We start from the raw sequence: 23,275 nt of genomic DNA, 5'->3' as shown, positions 1-23,275 counted from the left end.
GCTTGTAATGTCTTCCCTTTGAGATTACTTTGCATTCACTCTATTTATATCTTGTATATACCCAGTTATTATATGTTGTTTTCTCCATTAGAATGCGAGCTATTTGAGGGGAAGACAGGGGGTTACAACCTTTTCTGTGTGTCATAGATCCCTTTGGCAGTTTGGTAAAATCAATGGCTACCTCAGAATGATGTTTTTAAATGAACTAAATAAAATGCATAGGATTACAAAGAAAACCAATTATCCTGAAATACATATAAGAGAGTTCTGGCCCACATATAGGGTGTCTTTAGATGTTCCTATATGGAGGAGCTGGGGAACCTATTTATTGTTTATGAAAACATGAGGACATGAAATAGAAGGGCCTTGAAGGGACTGTGCACATATATGAATGTTCTAGTATTTCTGATTGGTTTTGTGGTAAAAGGGAGGTACTTTGAAGTTTGCAGAAGCACTGACAGCAGAAGCATTCAAAAAGGTCTGTCTGTCATCTTCAACTACTTGGATTTTGGAGGAAAATTAGAGACTTTTATTCACAGAGAAGGGAGTAGAACTCAAGACAATAGATACTGTCCAGTTCAGAGGTTGAAATGGCATTTTGGAATTTTAGAATTCAGATTTATGGGTAATGTAGCAATAATGCCCTGAGCTGCTGAGAGTGATTTTTAGAAGTGACTTTTGGGAGGAAGGAAGGAAGGCAAGAAACAAACATTTATTAAGTGCCTAGGCACTTTATACATATCATTTCATTGGATTTTCACAGCAACTCTGAAAGGTAGGTGCTATTATTATCCCCATTTTACATTTGAGGAAGCTGAGGCAGACAGAGATTAAGTGAATTAAGGTCTCTCTAATTCCAGGCACAGTGTTCTACCTACTGCACCACCTATCCAAATTCTAAGACCCTTTGAGGCCACAGTCCAGTGGTAGCTGAAACAAAGATTGATTTGTCAGCAATGCCACATCTTTGTGAACTCAGTAGGACCATTGCCATGAAGAAATTGAGATAAGTTTTGATTCTACTCCCTCCCAGAGACTGTGAGATACTATAAGGGAGAAAATGAACTTAAAATCCTGAGGGAAGTTTATTCTTATTAAAACTTCAAAGTAAATTTTCTTTTGTAAAAATTAATTAATGTTTATGGTGGGGACTACTAGTCATTGCCACCTAACAGTAGGAGAAACTTGGTGAGTAGGAATTCAGGCCAATATCAGTAGAGAAGAGAGTTCCCTCCATGCCAAACATTCCATCCCCTAGACTCTCCTAGATCCTGAGGGGGAAGATAGCATCCGAAGGAGCCAGAAAGTAACATATTATAGTTAACTGAAACTTAAACAATTACCAAAAATATTTAAGAAGCAACTTCATGAACTTGGGAAACTTTTGGATTAGAACAACATTTTTCTCCATTCTTAGTACTTAATACAGTGCTTGGCAGTGGTAATTGCATAATAAATGTTAACTTCCTTTTTTATAGCGCTTCTTGGCCTATTTGGATTGCAGTATGCTTTTTCCACATCTATTGACTAAGTTATGAGTCCTTCATTTCTTTTATCTTTTCTATGGAGTAAAATAAAGGCTAACCTGGTATTCATATTATTATCTTGAATATGAGAATCCAGACATGAGTTTATTTTGGCAATTTGCTGGAATAACTCCTGAAGGGGATTATCACACTGAGATAAATGACCCTTTTTGGGTATTCTTCTGAGCAGACCCTGTCCATGCTGTTCCAGAGCTTTGGGAAGTAGTGAGCCATAGGTTATAGTTATCAATTGCACATGAACTGTTGGTCTTGTTCAAACTATTGCTTGAGAGAGATTCCTCTTGGTAAAGAGAGGTAAAGAGAGAATTCTCTTTACCAAAGCTTTTTACACTGTGGGTTGCGAGGTTATGTAGAGTTATGTAACTGAATTTGAGAATTGAAATGACCAAAAATTAATTCAAAATCAAATGAGTCCAAGGTGTTTCTGATAGTGCTTGCTCATATTTCATTGCATAACTTCACTGCAGATTTGGTTCTGAATATACAACATGCATACTTTGCATTATACATGCATGAATGTTGCCAAAAACACTTTGCCTCATATTTGATAGTCACATAAAAATTTCTTGGGTGAAAAGGAGTTACAATTGGAAAAAGTTTAATTTCTCCTCCATTTCTGTGGGTCAGAGTAAGAAGACTAACTAACATTTCCCCTCAACCCAAGGCACTTTTTTACATTGTTTTCTGTAACCTAATTTTCCTTGATCCTATGTTGTCCATGATATATGATTTGTTTTTTCATCTTTAAAATAGAATTTGAACATTTTCTCATTGTTTTCAATGCTGCTTAACTCAATTTTTCCCCCATGTGGTAGCAATAGAAAAAAATCCCCCAGCCACCAAACCAAAAAACTAGAAAAATATCAAAACCGCCTCTTCCAAAGTATTTGGTGGGAAAACAATTATAAAAAAATCAGTTCAACCCATCGTCTCAATGGACTGGTCTGTTTAGATCATCACATGACATGGTTTTAGAGTTAAAAAGAAAACTGAGAGATAATTTAGTCCAACTCCTTTATTTTATGGATGAGGAAAATGTGACCCATTCCATATTGAAAAGAAATAGCAGAAGCCAGTCTTTTCACTCAAAATACATCATTTTCCCCACTAGACCAGGTCACTTCTTTCACTAAAATGGTCGTCTGCGTAGTTACTTGTGCACAAATAACTTGAGAGTATCTGTTTTGTTATCATTCTAATTTTACTTGTCTGACCTTGGAGATTTTAAACTTAGAGAGGAACAGGTCTTTAGAATTTCTAGTAATCTGATGCTTGTTATCTTTTTAGGTGGATCAATACTGTCTGGCCTGAGTCCTTTGGGCCAGGAGTGAGTCAGAGTTTATAGCAATTTCTCTGAGGTAACGAGCCAAGCCTTGGGTCATTTGAATCCAGACCTCCAAGGGTCGCTGATTATTCTCATAAGCCTGAAAATTGCAGATCCTGATTCTTGTCTGGGATTAAGAAATGTCCTATAGACCCGCCACACCACTTACCAGACCTTCAGGAACCAACAAAGGTGGGGTGGGTTGCTATTTGGAGCTCTGAGATTCCCAGGAGAGGGTGCAAAATTAGTCCTCAACCAGAAGACTTTGGTATTATTATATGAGACAAACTTTTCAGGTCTTTTAGCTGTGCCTAGGGTCAGCAGTGTTTACTTCCAGCCAGGCCAGGACAAATAGAAACTGTGTGCTAAGATATTTTTGTCATGCAGCTGCAAACACAGGCAGCTTTGCTGTATACAAGAGGTTTTTCTTTTTCTTTTAAACACAGCTGACTGTATAAAGGAGACATTGTCAGAAAACTCTAATCAAGATATAAATGGTCCCTATTACCCAATAGCCTCATAGCAAAGTCCATCTGATTTTGAGATAGGGTCAATTTAGGATGTCTGATGTCAGTGTTGTTTATTTTCAGTACTTTTAAAAGCATCTGTAGTTGGATCTTTAATTTGGTGATTTAATTTTTATTTGTTGGTTAGACAAGCTGCGTTTTCATTTCACTATATATTCTGGGAGATAGCAATAGAATCCCCCCCCACCCCTAAACCTCTTTTTCTTTTCTAGAAGAGAGGAATTGCATTCTCAGTTGAGTCAGGATCTATTTTTATTTTATTAAGCATGGCCTAACAGGGATTCTGAACATTTTTTATTATGGACCCCCTTGGCAATCTGTTTAAACCTATGGATGCCTTAAAGAATAATGTTTTTAAATGTATGAAATACCCAAGACTAGCAAGTTGTTGCTAGTCTTGTTAAAAGTTGTTAAAACTTTTGTTAAAGTTGTTAAAAAGTCCTAGTATATTTGTAAGCTTTAATATTGAAATAATTATCCAAATATTTAGAAAAACAAACAACGTCCTCTTCCCCCAAATTCAGAGACATCAGGTTAGGAACCCCTGGAATACTGAAGAGAATGAGGACGCGTAATCAGGACAACCTGAGTACAAATTTTATTTCAATACTTACTAGCTGTATGACTCTGGGCAAATCAACCTCTGCATTTCAAAAAACACTCTTAGGATATGCCATCTAAATCACAAATGAATTAGGTTCTGGGCTGCTGGATGGAACTTCCAGAAAGTGAGAGTCTCATGCTGACAAAATCAGAGATCTTTCACATGTAGCATTTGTACCTGCGTGGATTTGAGACAGAGTGAAATCAAACGGGGGAAAAATACTCTTATCTTTTAACCCCACTTTTGGAATGTAGACATTGCGCTCTAGCCCACCCATTCAGCAATTTCTGCTCCTTAGTCACTGCCCTTGACTCTACCCCTGAAGAAAATTTTCTTTGTTAGTGGGGTCGGAGGTGGGGGTGGGGCAAAGAAGAGAGAGGAATGATGAATGAGTGAGGCCATGTGATCTGACAGCAAAGGTTTATCCCAGATAGCAAAAATGGTCTTCTGACTCATAGGATCATAGATTTAAAGCTGGAAGAGACTTTAGAAACTATCAAGTTCCCTCCCCTCCCCCTCTTTCTGGGAGCCAACTAATGTCTAGGTTATTCATTTACTTCCCCTTTTTGCTTCTACCCATTTTAGAAGGAGGCAGCCGGGGATACTGGAATTTCAGAGTGTTGTTCTTTTCCTGAAAATTCAATTTTGCTTTTAAGCCTTTGAAATGTAATAAACTTATTGGTAAAAAAACAAAACAAAAAAAAAAACCAAAAAACAAACCCCCAGTCAATCATTGTATTTTATTACTGTGCAGATAAAGATGTAGGGGGAGAGTAGAGATTTCCTGTTTCAAAGACAAAACAACATTTTGCTCAACAAAATGATGGAGGTAAAGGCTAGAAGTACACAAAAGCATTATCTAATTATATTTTTCAGCATTTAAGTTGTGCAGAAATTTCTGGGATCAAATGTAGAAAAACGACCCGTTCATTTGTTTTCTATTTTTTTTTCTTTTTGTGAAAGGAATCATTAGTTAATGTTTTTGCATTTCAGAAAAATAGGGGGCTATTGCTTTGCAAGAGTCTTAGCAGTTCCCTCTTACATTTCAAGAAAGTTAAATTCTATAAAGGAGAACTATGGTTCTACATAGGCACATTCAGGTCCCTTACCTAGATATTTCCAGCAATCCTTTATTTATTGTCTTTCTGAATTAGAATGTAAGTGCCTTGAGAACGGACTCTTGTCTAGCTTGTCTTAGTGTCCCTGTATCTGGGGCCATCTCTAGTCATCCTGAACTGTATTTTGTCATTGGACCTAGATGGTCCTCTTCAAGAATGAAGGACAACAACAGTTACAACAGCAACTACAGTCTCTCTCTCTCTCTTTCTCTCTCTCTCTCTCTCTCTCTCTCTCTCTCTCTCTCTTCCTCCCTCCCTCCCTTCATCTGTCTGTCTGTCTGTCTGTCTATCTATCTATCTATCTATCATCTCTTTCAGATACTTTTTAGTTTATCAATATCCTTTCTAAAATGTGGCACCCAGAACTGAATGCTATACTCTGATGCTCTTAACAGAATAGTGTAAAATGGGATTATCATTTCCTTAATTCTGGACACTCTAGCTCTTTTCTAAAATGCCATTAGCTTTTTTTTTTTTTTTTTAAGAGCCATTGTTGACTCATCCTGAACTTGTAGGTCATGAAAAGTTCTAGGTCATTTTAGATTAATTGCTAGTTAGCTATATTTGGGATAATGAGAGAATATCACTCCAACTTTCTGAAATCTGTCATATTTATTCTCCTCAAGTTTTTCCTCTCATTTCAAGTTACTTTTTTTTTTTTTTTTTTTTTTGTTCTAAACCATGCATCCATTTGGGTATCTTACTATGTGGTGTGAGATGTTGGTTTATAACTATTTTCTACCAGACTGCTTTCCCAGCTTTTCCAGTAACTTAGTAACTGGGATCTTTAGACTTATTGAATGCTATATTATTATGTTCACTGACTTCTGTATGTTGTGAATTAGGATCACTGGTTTCACTTAATTCTATACATGAATTTTTTCCCTAAAGTATATTTTGCAAGATGATGCTAAAATAAAGTAAAGGTCAATTTATTTCCTTTTTGGATTATTAATCTTTTAATATTATTTGAACTATATATAGGTCTTAATTTTCCAACTATTAAACTTTATGTTTTAGTATGGTAGATTCAAATTTGGTAATATGATATTATGAGGTTAGCACTTTGCAGTGATAAATTGATTTTTTAAATGTTCTTTTCCAAGGTCCCTTGGAAATTTCATTCCAGTTCTCCAAGGTAGAAGCTACTTCATCCAACTTGAATCTACTGTCTATTCTACCACCTAAATCATTAATGGAAATGTTAAACGATATCAGACTGAGGAATGACCTTAGTGAGAATCCACTTGATATATTCAAACTTTTTGTATCAAACATTAATATGATCTAAATTACTGTTTACCTAGCTTTATGATTGGAATATCAGGCAGGCCCAAATAAGAACCTTTATTTAGGCCAACAGGGATTTGTGGATTACTCTGGGTTTAATAGTAACTCATGCTTCTAGAGTCCTTTAAAATTTGTAAAGCATTTCAATTACATCAGCTCTTTGGGGAAGATAGAGATAGGAATAGGGATCAGAGTTCTGGCCCATAACAGATGCTCCTCCAATTATGAGCATCTTGTTCACCAACTATGTTTTACCTGGACAGAGAGATGAAATAGGGGAAGAGCTCAGAAAACAAATCATAGATATGGCATTGTATCTAGACATATACTGGAATATTCTGCCAAAAGCAGTATATCATTTTATCATTCAAAAATAGAATTAAGAAAGAGAACATTATTCTAAGCAAGATTTTGATCAAGGAGGAACTAGATGCTAGGATATAAATGATGAAAATTTTTCATGGGAGTGCCTTTTCCATCTTATAATTTGTGATAAAGTTGAGAAGAAATAGGCACAGGTTGACATAAATCCTAGATAACAAGAGGGAAGATTTCTAAAGTTTCAAAAAAAAGATAAGATCCCATGTTCTAAAATTCTTTTTTTAAAGAATTCTTTTGCCCAATTATGTTCCAATAAATTTGACAACTAAATTAAATAGATGAATATTTAAAAAAATATAAATTTCCCATGTTAATAGAAAAAGAAATAAAGTACTAAAATAATCCAATCAGAAAAATAAATGAATAAGTCATAAAGAACCAGATAGTACAAGAGATTTCTATCAAATGTTCAAAAAACAATTCTTATGGTACCATTACATATTCTAAAATTCTATGGGAACCCCAGGAAAGATGGGAGACTCTTGAAACTGAAATTCTGTATGCACAAGGGAAAACCATTCTGATGGGAAGAAAAAAGGGAAGCTGCATGAAGAAATTAAAAAAAAATGTCCCAAATATAAAAGCAAAGGTAGGTGAAGTATGATTACAAAATTTTATCATGGTACTGAAAGAACAGTGTTTGGAGTAAAAAAATTTCTTAATATCTAAAGCTAATAACATCAAAACTTTTTTTTTTCTTTTTAGTTATATTAGGAGCAGGGAAAAAGATGAAATAAGGGATAAGACTGGGGTTTGGTGTGGATAGGACAACTATCACTGTCAATGGAGAAAAATTAGAGCTAATAAATAAACCCATGGAAAGACTTGTAAAGAAGAAGAGAAATATTTTGCCTTTTTTTTTTGAACCAAGGAGTTAAAGTTGAAGTAAGGGAGGCATAGGTTCAAATGCTAGCAGTGTGACCCTATGAGGATCACTTAGGCCCTCTGGTTCCCAATTATATCAGTTGTAAATTGATGGGATGAGACTCCTGCTCCAAGGTTCCTTCTATACTAAATTTATAGTCTTTTGGTCTTTGAATTGGAAAGAGAACAAATATGTCTAACAGTTGAAGCCTATGGGAGATAATAGGAAGTTAGTAAGAGAACTTGTAGCTTCTTTAGGTGAGTTCAAGTCAATGAGTCCAGAAGAATAGCATCCCAAAGGTCTATGTGATTTCTGAGTCATTATTAACGTTCTCTGTAAGATCATAGAGAGACTGATAGTCATGTGACTAGCAAAATGTCTGAGAAGTTACATCTAGCAAACAATCAGCAGCCTTCAGCCTTCAGAAAAATGAATGATGTGTTAGAGTGCAATTGAAGCTGAATTCACAAGATAAGAAGGCAAACACATCACACAAGATAAAAACCTTATGAAATAACATCAAAGAACTTAAATAACTAGAATTTCCACTCATCTTCTCTTCCTTCCCCTTCCAGGTGCAGTCAATAGTAAGAAGCTCACAAGACTTTGCTCTGTGGGGAGCTCTGTCTGCTCTCTTCATAGTGAATCAGTCTGAACCCCCTTCCTCATCACACAAGAGGAAGTAGATACTGATTATGTCTAGCTACAAGAAGGTAAAAGAGAGAGACTACGAACCATGTTTAAGAAGATGGTGGCTAGACAATGAAATATTTAGGTGGATTTAGAACTATTGGAATTGCTGAACGTCAAAATAGTTATTAAGAGATTGATGTTAACTTGGATGGAAATTTTTAGTGGAGAACTTTTGATCCTCTATGGCATTTTGGCTGTTAGACCACTGACTGATTTATTGAACTTAATGACCCCTACAGATATTCTTCTTCTCTAATAAAACCCCCCTAACAAAACCTCATAAAATCCCATTGTCTAGGCATATCACATTTTTATTTGGGAAGTTGATTCATAGATTCAAGTATAAGACTTTACATTTATGTCTATTAAATTTAATTTTATTAGATCCTTTCTGAAATTCAAGTCTGTTGAGATTTCTTTGGATCTTTAGATCCTTATTCCATCATATAGTGTTAACTCTTCCTTCACATTGATTTTCTTCAGTTGGTTGACTTAGAGGAGAGACTGTGGTTGCTCGAGTGTGTCAAGAAGGATCATTATGACACATTGTCTCCTTGGTCCTTTCTTTTCCATCCCAGAGAGCTCACTAGTTCTCATTTCAAAGTTTGTCTCTGTTCCTTAAAGTTACATTTATAATTTCTGTTTAATTATTATTAATGTCAACTTAATTTAGATAAAAATTTGATTAATCATAATAGCTCTGGTGTGTATGCATTGTTATTTGTGAATGGAGAGTTCAATGGCTGACACGTTATATATAAAAAAAGAAAGGAACAGAACAAACAGACCCTTTCTGCCTGAATTGGGAGGATTAAAAGGAGTCTTTCCCCATTTCCACCAATGTATATGAGAAAGGATTTTTACAGATTTTTAAATATTTTATATAAACAACTCAAAGTGGAATAAATGCTGAGTCCATTTTTTTCCCCTTTAAGTGAAAGTGAACAAATAACCATTGCTGTCTGCTGCTCATGCTAGTGGTAATGGTAATGGTGTGTGTGCTGGGATATCTTTTTTCTTTTTAAATAACTTTTTATTGACAGAACCCATGCCAGGGTAATTTTTTTTTACAACACTAGTGTTCTGATTTTTCCCCTCCTTCCCTCCACCTCCTCCCCCAGATGGCAAGCAGTCCTATACATGTTAAAGAGGTTACAGTATATCTTAGATACAATATATGTGTGCAGAACCGAACATTTCTCTTGTTGCTCAGGGAGAATTGGATTCAGAAGGTATAAATAACCCGGGAAGAAAAACAAAAATGCAAGCAGTTTGCATTCATTTCCCAGTGTTCTTTCTTTGGGTGTAGCTGCTTCTGTCCATCCTTGATCAATTGAAACTGTGCTAGATCTTCTCTTTGTCGAAGAAATCCACTTCGATCAGAATACATCCTCATACGGTATCGTTGTTGAAGTATATAATGATCTCCTGGTTCTGCTCATTTCACTTAGCATCAGCATTGGAATCCTTACAAAGTGTTAAGTCTTTAGAATTGATAGAGACAATAATTATCTAAGTTAGCATGGTTCAGTATGATTAATCTGATCCTACAAGGAGATGTTATGGGCTGGAACTTGAAACAAGGTAATAAGTGGAATTGAGGAAACAATGTTTAAATCTAGTTTAGAATTGATTTAATCCTACAAGTAATGATTTCTCAATGATATAAAGATTGGTGTGTACTCAGTGTATAGCCTATAAGTAAGAAGCTCTCAGGGCCAATCTCCCACATTCTGGGAGATTGAGAGCCGGGAGTGAGTGGAAACAACAGTTGTGAAGATTCAGAACCAAGATTCAGAGGGAGCTGGAGGATAAGGACAAAGCTGCAAGAGCTCTTGGAACCAAGGAAGGAGATAGGCCTCTAAGAAAGCTAATCAGGCCCAAGGAAAGAGACAAGACTTGGAAGGAGAAAATAAACATTTGGATTTTATAAGCTGGCTATGTTGTGAGGTGATTATTACTTTGAACTGAAAATAAGGCTGCCTCCAGAAAAGCTCCCCAAGAAACCTGCTCCCAGAGAACCATCATATATTATAGAAAAAGAAGAACACGACACATTAGTTCATGTAAGTCTCTCCAAGCCTCTCTGTATTCATCTTGCTGGTCATTTCTTACAGAACAATAATATTCCATAACATTCATTTACCACAATTTACCCAACCATTCTCCAATTGATGGGCATACATTCATTTTCCAGTTTCTAGACACTACAAATAGGGCTGCCACAAACATTTGGCACATACAGATCCCTTTCCTTTCTTTAGTATCTCTTTGGGGGTATAAGCCCAGTAGTAGCACTGCTGGATCAAAGGGTATGCACACTTTGATAATTTTTTTGGCATAATTCCAGATTGCTCTCCAGAATGGTTGGATTTGTTCACAACTCCATCAACAATGTATCTATCAGTGTCCCAGTTTTCCCACATCCCCTCCAACATTCCGCATTATCTTTCCCTGTCATTCTAGCCAATCTGACAGGTGTGTAGTGGTATCTCAGAGTTGTCTTAATTTGCATTTCTCTGATCAATAGTGATTTGGAACACTCTTTCATATGAGTGGAAATAGTTTCAGTTTCATCATATGAAAATTGTTCATATCCTTTGACCATTTATCAATTGGAGAATGGCATGATTTCTTATAAATTAGTCAATTCTCTATATATTTTAGAAATGAGGCCTTTATCACAACCTTTAAATGTGAAGATGTTTTCCCAGTTCATTGCTTCCCTTCTAATCTTGTTTGCATTAGTTTTGTTTGTACAAAGGCTTTTTAATTTGATGTAATCAAAATTTTCTATTTTTTGATCAATAATGGTCTCTAGTTCATCTTTGATCACAAATTTCTTCCTCCTCCATAAGAGAAATAAACTATCCTATGTTCCTCTAATTTATTTATAATCTCGTTCTTTATGCCTAAATCATGACAAAATGGATCTATTGAGATGATCATATGGTTTTTATTAGTTTGGTTAATGATATAGTCAATTATGCTAATTGTTTTTCTAATATTGAACCAGCCCTGCATTTCTGGTATAAATCCTACTTGGTCATAGTGTATTCTCCTGGGGATGATTTTTCTGTAATCTTTTTGCTAATATTTTATTTAAGATTTTAGCATCAATATTTATTAGGGAGATTGGCCTATAATTTTCTTTCTCTGTTTTCAGCCTACCTGGTTTAGGTATCAGTACCATGTTTGTGTCATAAAAGGAATTTGGTAGGACTCCTTCAATCTCTATTTTTTTCAAATAGTTTATACAGCATTGGAGTTAATTGTTCTTTAAATGTTTGGTGGAATTCACATGTAAATCATCTGATCCTGGAGATTTTTTCTTAGGGAGCTGGTTAATAGCTTGTTTTTTTTTTTTTTTCTTTCTTTTTCTAAGATGGGACTGTTTAGGATATTTACTTCTTTCTCTGTTAATCTGGGCAAGCTATATTTTTGACGGTATTCTTCCATTTCATTTAAGTTGTCGAATTTATTGGCATAAAGTTGGGCAAGGTAATTCCTAATTATTCCTCTAATTTCCTCTTTGTTAGTGGTGAGTTCTCCCTTTTCATTTTTAAGACTAACAATTTGATTTTCCTCTTTCCTTTTTTAAATCAGATTTACTAAGGTTTGTCTATTTGTTGGTTTTCATAGAACCAGCTCTTAGTTTATTAATTAATTCAATAGTTTTTTTACTTTCAGTTTTATTGATCTCTCCTTTTATTTTTAGAATTTCAAGTTTAGTGTTTGATTGGGGGTTTTTAATTTGTTTCTTTTCTAGCATTTTTAGTTGCAAGCCCAATTCATTGACCTTCTCTTTCTCTTTTATACAAGTAGGCCTCTAGAGATTAAAATTTCCCCTTATTAGCTTTGCTGCATCCCACACATTTGGTATGATGTCTCATTATTTCATTTCTTGGGTGAAATTATATTATGTCTGGATTTACTATTTCCACCCAATCATTCTTTAGTAAGAGATTTTTAGTTTCTAATTATTTTTTGTTTTATTTCCCTGGCTTTTTGTTGAATGTAATTTTCATTGCATTGTGGTCTGAAAAGGATGCATTTACTATTTCTGCCTTACTGCATTTGAGTTTGAGATTTTTATGTCCTAATATATGGTCAATTTTTGTATAAGTTCCATGAACTGCTGAAAAGAATGTGTTCTCCTTTCTGTCTCCATTCAGTTTTCTCTAGAGATCTATCATATCTAACTTTTCTAGTATCCTATTTACCTCTTTGACTTCTTTCTTATTTATTTTGTGGTTTGAGTTATCTAATTCTGAGGTGCAAGGTTGAGGATCTCCCTATTATAGTTTTGCTATCTATTTCTTCTTGCAGCTCTCTTAATTTCTCTTTTAAATTTAGATGCTACACCACTTGGTGCATATATGTTTAATGTTGATAATCCTTCATTATCTATGCTGCCCTTTAGCAAGATATATTGCCTTTCCTTATCTCTTTTAATTAGATCAATTTTTGCTTTTGCTTGATCTGAGATCAGGATGGGCTACCCTACTTTTGACTTCACCTGAAGGATGGTAGATTCTGCTCCAACCTTTTATCTTTACTCCATATGTATCTCCCAGCTTCAGGTGTGTTTCCTGTAAACAACATATTGTGGGATTCTGGCTTTTAATCCATTCTGCTAACTGCTTCCTTTTTATGGGGGAGTTTACCCTGTTCACATTTATGGTTAAAATTACCAATTCTGTATTATTTGCCATCTTTTACCCTGTTTATGCTTTTCTCCCTTCTTTCCTCCTTACCTCTTCAGTATAAACTTGAGCTTTCTTGGCCTTCTCACAGCCCTTCCCTTTTTAGTATCCCTCCCCTCACCTTAGAGTTCCTCCCCCATCTTACTCCTTTTCCTCACAGTTTCTGTATTTCCTTCTGCTTAACTTATTCCTTCCCTTTTCACTTTTCCCTTCCCACTTTTCAATGAGGTGGGAGAAGTTTCACCATAAATTGTATATATCTAAAATTTTTCTCTTTAAGCCAATTCTGATGGCAGTAAGATGCCCACTATGTTCATCCCCCTCCATTCTTTCTCTCAGATATAATAGGTTTCCTTTGCCTCTTTGTGAGATGTAGTACCCTCACTTTACCCTTTTTCTGGTACAATGTCCTTTCTACCTCTAGTTTCTAGAACAAGGTATATGTTTATTCTTTATACATCTTTATAGCAGAAATATAGTTCCCAAGATTTCTTTTTACATTTTTAGGTTTCTCTTGAGTTCTATATTTGGAGATCAAACTTTTTAAGTTCTGGTTTTTTCATCAAAAATAGGTGAAATTTGCTTATTTCATTGAATGTCCATCTTCTTCCCTGGAAAAAGATGCTCATTTTTGGTTGCATACCGAGTTCCTTAGCTTTTTGGAATATCATATTCCAGGCCCTTCAATCTTTTAATGTGGACGCCACTAGATCCTGGGTAATCCTTATTGTGGCTCCTCTATATTTGAATTGGTTTTTTTCTAGCCACTTGCAGTATTTTTTCCTTCATCTGAGGGTTCTGGCATTTGGTCACTATATTTCTTGGGGTTTTGATTTTAGGATCCCTTTCAGTAGGTGATTGATGAATTCTTTCAATGTCTATTTTACCCTCTGTTTCTATGACTTTTGGGCAGTTCTTTTTGATAATTTCCTGGAAAATAGTGTCCAGGCTCTTTTTTTCATCATATTTTTTTGGGAGTCCAATAATTCTCAGATTGTCTCTCCTAGATCTATTTTCCAGGTCTGTTGTTTTCCCAAGAAGGTATTTGATATTTTTTCCCGTTGTTTGATTTTTTTTGGTTTTGCTTGACTGATTCTTGTTGTCTCCTCAAGTCATTCAATTCCATTTGTTCGATTCTGATTTTCAAAGAAGTATTTTCTTCACTCACTTTTTTATGTTGTTTTCTAATTGTCCAATTGAGTTTTTAAGTGAGTTGTTTTGTTCTATGTAATTTTTTTCCCATTTCACCAATTTTATTTTTAGAGAGCTATTTTCTGTTCACTAATTCTATTTTTTAACGATTTGATTTCTTTATCCATTCTGTCTTTAAATGAGTGGGATGACTTCTCCAGACTCTCTTGCCAAGCCTCTCTCTCCTTTTCCTATTTTATCTTCCAGCTCTCTTGTGAGAGCCTTTTTAATTTCTTGAGATTCATCTGTGCTGAATGTTTGTGGTAGCCCTCTTTGTAGTGGCTAGAAACTGGAAACTGAGTGGATGCCCATCAGTTGGAGAATGGCTGAATAAATTGTGATATATGAATATTATGAAATATTATTGTTCTGTAAGAGATGACCAACAGAATGATTTCAGAAAGGCCTGGAGAGACTTACAAGAACTGATGCTGAGTGAAATGAGCAGGACCAGGAGATCATTATATACCTCACAACAATACATATGATGGCCGTTCTTGGACCCCATCCTCAATAAAGGATCAACAAATCATTTCCAATGGAGCATAATGAACTAAAACTACACCCAGAAAGAACTCTGGTAAATGACTAAAAACCATTACATTGAATTTAATCCCCATATTTATCCACTGCATTTTATTTCCTTACAAGCTAATTTAAATTTTCAAGTCATTCTTTTTTGGAAAATAAGGTTTGGTCATGTTAATTTTATCTAATTTATATTTTTATTTAACATTATTCATCTGCCATCTGGGGGATGGGGGTAAAGGTGAAAATTGGAACAATAAGTTTGGCAATTAATTATAAAGTTACCCATACATATAACCTTAAATAAAAAGGCTATTAAATAAAATTAAAAAAAAAAGAATTCATCTGTGCTGAGAAAGATAATCTCCTCCAAAATTCACCGGGACAGTCTTTTTGGTCTCCTCAGGGTTTAGAGTCTGCTATCTATCCGTATAGAAGCTGTCAATGGTTAAGATCCATTTACATTTTTTGCTCATTTTATCAGAGAAGAATCAAAGACAAACTAGCAAAGAAAAAAAGAAAAAAAAACCCAAAAGGAATCTGCTTTCTTTTTTGGGGTGGGTGGTATTACTGAGTTTACTCTACAGACTGGGGGGGGAGGGGGGGGTGGGCAGCAGCGAGGCACTAATAGGTCAGCGATGGCAGTGCTGCGCCTGTGCTCTGAGACTCTGAGAGTTTGCTGAGACACTGTGGGGGAGGGGTGGCCAGGTCCCAAGAGACTACAGCTGTTCCGGGTTGTATTCTTCCCCCACTGTGTTTTTAGCTTCTCTGCTTGTCTACTGGCTTGCTTCCAGGGCAAAGTATCCAATCCTATAGCTAAGCTCTCCCCACAGAGATCGCTGAGATCACACCCCACCTCCCTCCAGTCTGCTCAGCTGTGAGCTGCCTGCAGTGCTCTTGCTGCCACTGCCTACCCTCAGCCTGCCCCAGATCTGAAACCATCCCAGCCCTCGAGCAAAAACAGACCTTTCCTGGCGAATAGCAAGGATTTCTTCTCTTGGAAACTATATGTGGTTTTTTTTTTTTTTTTTTTTCATTCAAGTATTAATCCAGAGGCTTGTTATGAATTGAATTCTGAGAGAAAACGTGGAGCTTACACAGCTGTGTGCATCCTCTCAGCCATCTCGGCCAGAAGTCCCCATCTTGGCTGGAAGTCATCTCCACTGCATTTTTATTTTAATTTTTATTTATTTATTTTTATTAAATAACTTTTTATTGACAGAACCCATGCCAGGGTAATTTTTTTTACAACATTATCCCTTGCACTCACTTCTGTTCCGATTTTTCCCCTCCCTCCCTCCCTCCACCCTCTCCCCAAGATGGCAAGCAGTCCTATACATGTTAAATAGATTACAGTAGATCTTGGATACAATATATGTGTGCAGAACTGAACAGTTTTCTTGTTGCTCAGGGAGAATTGGATTTAGAAGGTATAAATAACCTGGGAAGAAGAACAAAAATGCAAGCAGTTTACATTCATTTCCTAGTGTTCTTTCTTTGGGGTAGCTGCTTCTGTCTCCACTGCATTTTTAGATAAATTTAATTGTTAGGAAGTTTTTCTTTACAGTAGATAAAAATACTCCTTTCTGAAACATCTAACCATTGTTTTTAAGTCATCCCTCTGTAGTGAGGAAGAAAAGTCTAATTTGATGAGATAGCCCTTGAAATATTAAAAGATAGCTATTTGTTTCTTCAACACTTCTTGTCTCTACATTAAATATATTTGATGTCTTTAACTATTTCTATATGAAATTATTTCAACATCATAATAATTAGGAATTTATTTCAATCAGTGTCTATATAGTTTAAGTAATAATCTGAAAAATTACAAAACAACATTTCAAGGAAAACTATTTATGATGTAATGAACTTCCTCCTTTTTATCCTCAATAGTATTGTTTTTTTAAATATATGTAAAGATTGTTTTCAGCATTCATTTTTGTAAGATTTTGACTTCTAATTTTTTCTCCCTCTCTCCCTTACTCCCTTCTTCCCCAAGACAACAAGCAATTTGATAAAAATTATATATGTACAATTTTTAAAAACATTTCCACATATTTGTCATGTTGTGCAAGAAAATGAGAGCAAAAAGGAAAAAAATATAGAAAGAAGAACCAAACAAATAAACAAAAATGGTAAAAATCCAATGCTTCAATCTGCATTCAGTGTCCATAGTACTCTCTCCATATGTGCATGACATTTTCCATCCCAAATCTTTTGGAATTGTCTTACATCATTGTATTGCTCAGAAGAGCTAAATCTATCATATCTGATCATCACATAATCTTATTGTTATTGTGTACAATGTTCTTCTGGTTCTTTTCACTTCACTCATAATCAGCACATGTAAATCTCTCTAGGCTTTTTTGAAATCAGCCTGATCATCATTTCTTATAGAACAATAATATTCCATTTCATTCATAAGAAATAATTTATTCAGTCATTCCCCAATTGATGGGCAGTTCCTTGCACCTACAAAAGAGTTGCTACAAACATTTTTTTTTTTGCACATTTGAGTCCTTTTCCCTGTTTTGTGGTCTTCAACCATACAGACCCAGTTGTGAGACCACTGGATCACAATTTTATAACCTTTTGGGCATATGAACTTCCTCCTTGGACCAACTTTTTTTTGGAGGGAGGGGTAATTCCTCTTCCTCTGTTTCATGTATATAGGTATAGATTTAAGAACTTGCTTGGATCCTATTCTGATCAATTAACAAACATTTTCAATGAAAAAAGTATTAGACAATGGTAAGTTATATTATAGATCTAAAGTCACACAGCAAATTTGTTGGGATTAGGTTTAGTACAGAATTTTCAAGTTTTTGAGATTAAGGACCTCTTTTTAGAGGAAAAAATATCCTGGAACCTTCAAAACTAGCATTTAGACAATTTAGGATGGTAATCCAATCACTTAGCTTCAGTTTCTGTATCTGTAAAAGGGGAATAATAATATTTGTGTTGTCTACCTTCTAGGATTATGATGAAGCTTAAATAAGAAATATATTTTTGCAAACTTTAAATACATTTGCACTTATATACATTATATAAATATGAACATTTTGAAAAATGAAAAAAATTCCCTAAGGCAAACACCAAAACTTTCTATAAAGCTACATTCAGAAAAGCAAAAAGAAAATAAATCAGATAAAATTCTCATACAAAGTGTAGAAGTGATTAGGTAATCACTATAGTGGAAAGAGATTTAAAGTTGGATTTAAAAGATCTTTAGACCAGTCCTTGTCCTGGCAGCTGGTAGATGAGTGACCCTAAGTTCAGTCCTTCACCTGTCTGAACTTCCTCTTTAATAAAAGAGTTTTAATATATAGACTACTTAATTTGCCAGTTTAAGAACTTAGCTTCTGACTGATGAAGTAGTAAAAAGAAGGATGACTGAAAATCATAAACAGTATTACCTCATAAAGCAGAGAAAAGTGTTGGAGGGTAAAACAAAACTAAAGAGATCTTCATAAGAGACAAAGAAAAATCATTTGAAAACTTTTAAGGATAAAAACAGGACAACAAACAGAAGATACATGGAAAAATTCTGCAATTTTTATAACAAACTTTTCATTATCATAGAGATTTAGAGTCATCACACTTGGAATCCAACATAAGAGTCTTAGATGTGTAAATGAACAAAGACAGAAAAGTTATTAGACCAAGTATTCAGGGAAGTTATCTGTGCTGCATATGGGACAAATGTTAGGTTATTCAGGGGATCAATTCACCGGATATGTGAAGGAAGTGAAGATGATCATGCACATGTGTAGTATCCTTTTGGATTGCCAAGGAGATATGGATGCTTGTTGGTTAGGACAGAAATCACCCAGTCTGTCCCATGGAGCTGTTCTGACTGTGACTGATTAGAAACAGACTTTGACTGGCAAGCTAATTCAGCCCATTTTGAGAGGGTAAGATGGGAGAGGTGTGTATATCACAAACCTTGTGTGAGAGAATATCTTGGGATCTGGTCCAACAAACTCTGAAGTGGGAGACTGAGAAAATAGAAGGTTGGAGATGAGAAGTGGGAACAGTGCTATGAGATCAGCAACAATAGACTCCAGGCTAAAGAGACATGTTTAGGCATATCTGCTTTTTGCTGAGCTCACTCCAACTGCCAGACCCAAAGATGCTGATCCCCCATTCCCCCCCCCCCTTTTCCTTTTCTGGAAGAGATGTGCTTGTTCCCTGAATTTCCATTTCTTAAAAATTTCTTTCTTTCTTTCTTTCTTTTTTATTTTTTCTTTCTTTCTTTCTTTCTTTCTTTCTTTCTTTCTTTCTTTCTTTCTTTCTTTCTTTCTTTCTTTCTTTCTTTTTTCCTCCCTCCCTCCCTCCCTCCTTTCCCTCCTTCCCTCCCTCCTTTCCTTCCTTCCTTCCTTCCTTTTTCCTTCCTTCCTTCCTTCCTTCCTTCCTTCCTTCCTTCCTTCTTTCCTTCCTTCCTTCCTTCCTTCTTTCCTTCCTTCCTTCCTTCCTTCCTTCCTTCCTTCCTTCCTTCCTTCCTTCCTTCCTTCCTTCCTTCCTTCCTTCCTTCCTTCCTTCTCTTTTTTTTTAGCAAGACTTTTTGGTGAACCAGTTCATTGCATTACTAACTAATGTATTCATTACACAAATACAATAAAGAGGGACAAAAGGGGAGTATACTAAGGTGGGTAGTGAGAGAGAAATAGATTTATCAAATGTTGTACATATTATATCAGAAAATTTTTCTGGCTGGGGGAATTGAAAAATTTTTCTGGCTTGGGGAATTGCTATAGAAAGAGACTTATTTAATCATAATATTATGACTTCCTAAAACACAGAAGTTTTCTTGGTACATGAATCATCATCTTTGGCTTCAGGTTGATTATAACAGACAGGGACTGATATGAAAGAGGATGGTTCTCAGACATTCCCCATTTCTATTACTTCCCATTGCATCATGGCAAGTTTGTTAGGAAAACTATTCTACAGAAAAGAAGAGGTAAGGAGGTGAGAAATTATTCCAACCCACACAAGAGAGGAGGCAAGTGAAAGGAAAGAACAATCCCATGGCAACCCTTGCTTACCAGCCCAGGATGTACTATACCATTGCTTTACATGGAAAATGAAGCTTGAATCTCATTAATAACAATATTTATATTACAGAAGAAGTATGAATGGAAGAATTCTTACCATGGAGGGAAGAGTAGAGTGGGAAGTGGGAAGTGTAGGAAAATTATTCTCATCTGAACTGGGTTAAAGAGGGAATGACATGTTCATTTAATTGGCCTTAATAGCTAGAAAACTAGAAGGTCAAGGAGATAAGAGAAGGATTTTTAAAGGGTGTATAAATTAGGGAGGCAGTGGTCAGAAATAAAAACTAGACTACTGAGGAAGAATAGGATAAAAAGAGAGATAGAATGATGAACAGTGGGAAAAATTAGAAAGGAATTGGTAATTATAACTTTAAATATAAATGGGATGAATCAAACCATAAAATGGAAATGGATAGCAGAACAGATCAAAGTCAGAACCTGACAATATGTTGGTTAGAAGAAACACATTAAAAAATGAGAGACATACATAGAATAAAAATAAATGGCATTAACTGAAGTACAAAAAAAGCAGGGGTAACAATCATAATTTTAGACAATGTTAAAACTAAAATAGATTAAATTAAGAAACATAAGTAGGGAAATTACATTGCATTAAAAAATACCATAGATAGTAACATTAATTCTTAACATGTATGCACCAAATGCTAGACCCTCCAAATTTATAAAGGAAAAAAGCTCAATGAGATGAGTAGAATATTATGAGAGATTATGAAAGATATGAAATGCAAAAACCCAGAAATATTAAGTGCATTCTTTTTAGGTCATAATACAAGAAAAATTACATTTAATAAAGGACCATAGAAACACAGATAAAAATTAGAAACTAAATAATTTAATCTTAAAGATTATTTAAAAAAAATAAATGAGCTGGCAAAGAAGAAAGAACCCAACCATTAGAAATTATTATGGAAACAGGGAAGACTAGGGTTCATCTTTAAAGGACACTGAAGTAAAAAGAGCTTCTTTTACTCCAAAGAGTAATGTGAAATGGCTACCTTCCCAGAGAGAATTTATAGAACAACTCAAAAAAGAATTTAAAAATCAAATGAGAGATATTGAGAAAAACAAAACAAAAAACAAAACAAGAAAAACACATTATGAAAAAAAGTTAATCAACTAAAAAAGGAGATACAGCGTCTCAGAGATGAAAATAATTCTTTGAAAATTAGGTTGAGCGAAGGGAAGGGGGAAGCCAGTGAAACTATGAGAGACTAAGAAATAACAAAACAGATTCTAAAGAATGAAAAAATAGATCAGAATGTGAAACATCTCATAAGAAAAACAACACATCTGGAGAACAGATCAAGAAGAGAAAATATAAGTATAATTGGACTGCCTGAAAGTTGTAACCAAAAAAAGAACATTGACACAATAAAGCCAGAAATAATCCAAGAAAATTGTCCTGAAGTGATAGAACATGAGGGGAAAGTAGAAATAGAAAAAATCCACCAATCACCACCTCAATAAGATCCTTTGTGGAAAACATATAGGAATATTGTTGCCAAATTTCTAAACTCCAGATCAATAAGAAAAATTTGCAAGAAAAAAAGAAAAAAAAACAATTCAAATATGCTGGAGTAATAATTAGAATTATACAGGATTTATCAGCAGCCATAATAGAAGACCCCAAGTCCTAGAATTATATCCATTGACTAGACCTAAAGCCAAGAATTTCATATCCAGCAAAATTATCTACAATATTGAATGAGGAAAAAATAGACATTAAATGAACTTGCAGATTTTCAGAACTTTCTATCAATCAAACCCAAACTTTATAGAAAATTTAACATATAAGAGTCAATATTAAAGATCAGTTTCAAGAAACTCCACATGGACAAATTGTTTATGTTTTTTTTTTTTACATAGGAAATGTATACCATATGTTTAAGATTGACATCAACAATAAGGTAGCTCAAAAGAGAGTTTGGGGCAGAGTTAAGGTAAAAATGATAATTTACAAATGAGGTACAGAGAAAGAATAGACATAGAGAAAGACATTAGAGGAAGGAGGAGGGCTCATAGTTCTGAAAACCCATTCAAACTGGGAGTGGGTTAAATAGACAACATTACATATATACCATGAAGGATATAGCACCCTCCAAAATCTATAAAGAAATAAATAAGTAGGGAAGGATGGGCAGATGGGGAAGCAAAAGATGAGGGAAGAAGACAATGTAGGGATTTATGGGTAGGATGAGATTAAGCAAGGCAAGGAGCAGAATTAAAGCAAAGACTCAGCAGGCATAGGAAAGATATGTGTATTGTATGTGTGTGTGTATGTATATATATATATATATATATGTATATATACATATGTATACATAAATATATCCTTTCTTAACCATAGCCTGCTTGGGGGTGATGGAGGAGATGAAAAGGGGAAAAAGAAGAAAGTAAGAATGGTGCCTGCAGAAAACAAAAGAATAATTTATAATGAAGTAAAGAAAATATGGAGATTCATGAATATACTTTTTTCTACTAATATATGTGTGTGTGTATATATATATATATATATATATGTACATACTTTCTTGAATTGGTAATTTATTATTATATATTTTGATTCCTCCCTGCTTTTCTGCTGGGTGGTACATGATAGTGTTCTGTTTTGTGTTATTTTGTTTTGTATTCCTTTTCTATTTTTCTATTTTTTAATACAATAAATTTAAAAGAAAAAAATAGACAACACTACAAATATGCCACAAAGGGTATAGCATCCTTCAAAATCTATAAAGAAATAAGGGAAGCAAAGGGTGAGGGAAGAAGACAAGAGAGGGATCCATAGCAAGGCAAGTTAAAGAGTTAAAGCAAGGAGTTAGCAGGCATACGAAAGATATGAGTATATATATGGGAGGTGGGGAAGGAATATGTGTGTGTATATGTATATAGCTACATTTTAATACATAAATATATACTTTCTTAACTATTGCCTGCTGGGATATGGGTGGGAGGAATGAAAGGGGAAAATTAAGAATAAAGTAAAGGTGCACAGCAGAGAACAAAAGAACAGTTTACAAGAAAGTAAAGAAAATATGGACACACGAATATAATTTTTTCTACTAATAACTACAATGTTATTTTTTATTTTTCTTTTTTTAAAATTCTGCTTTTTAACATAAAATAAACTTAAAAAGGAAAAAAAAAGCATGAGTGGGAGATGGATTTACAAGTGAATTCTATCAGACATTTAAAGATTATTTGATTCTAATATTAAATAAGTTAGTTAGAATAATAGACAAAAGAATCCTACCAAATGCTTTTTATGAAACAACTATGATGTTGATACTTAAACCAAGAAGTTCCTCTGTTTTGAAAAACAGAGGAAGAATTTCACTAATGAATTCACTAATGAATATTGATGCAAAAATGCTAAATGAAATACTAGCTAAGAGACCATAATAATCCATGGCAAAGATTATACAT

The sequence above is a fragment of the Sarcophilus harrisii genome, chromosome 5, assembly GCF_902635505.1.
Source record: "Sarcophilus harrisii chromosome 5, mSarHar1.11, whole genome shotgun sequence".
In the NCBI taxonomy this organism is placed as follows: domain Eukaryota; kingdom Metazoa; phylum Chordata; class Mammalia; order Dasyuromorphia; family Dasyuridae; genus Sarcophilus; species Sarcophilus harrisii.
The sequence above is the reverse complement of the archived record's forward strand: the minus strand, read 5'-3'. Positions refer to the sequence as shown.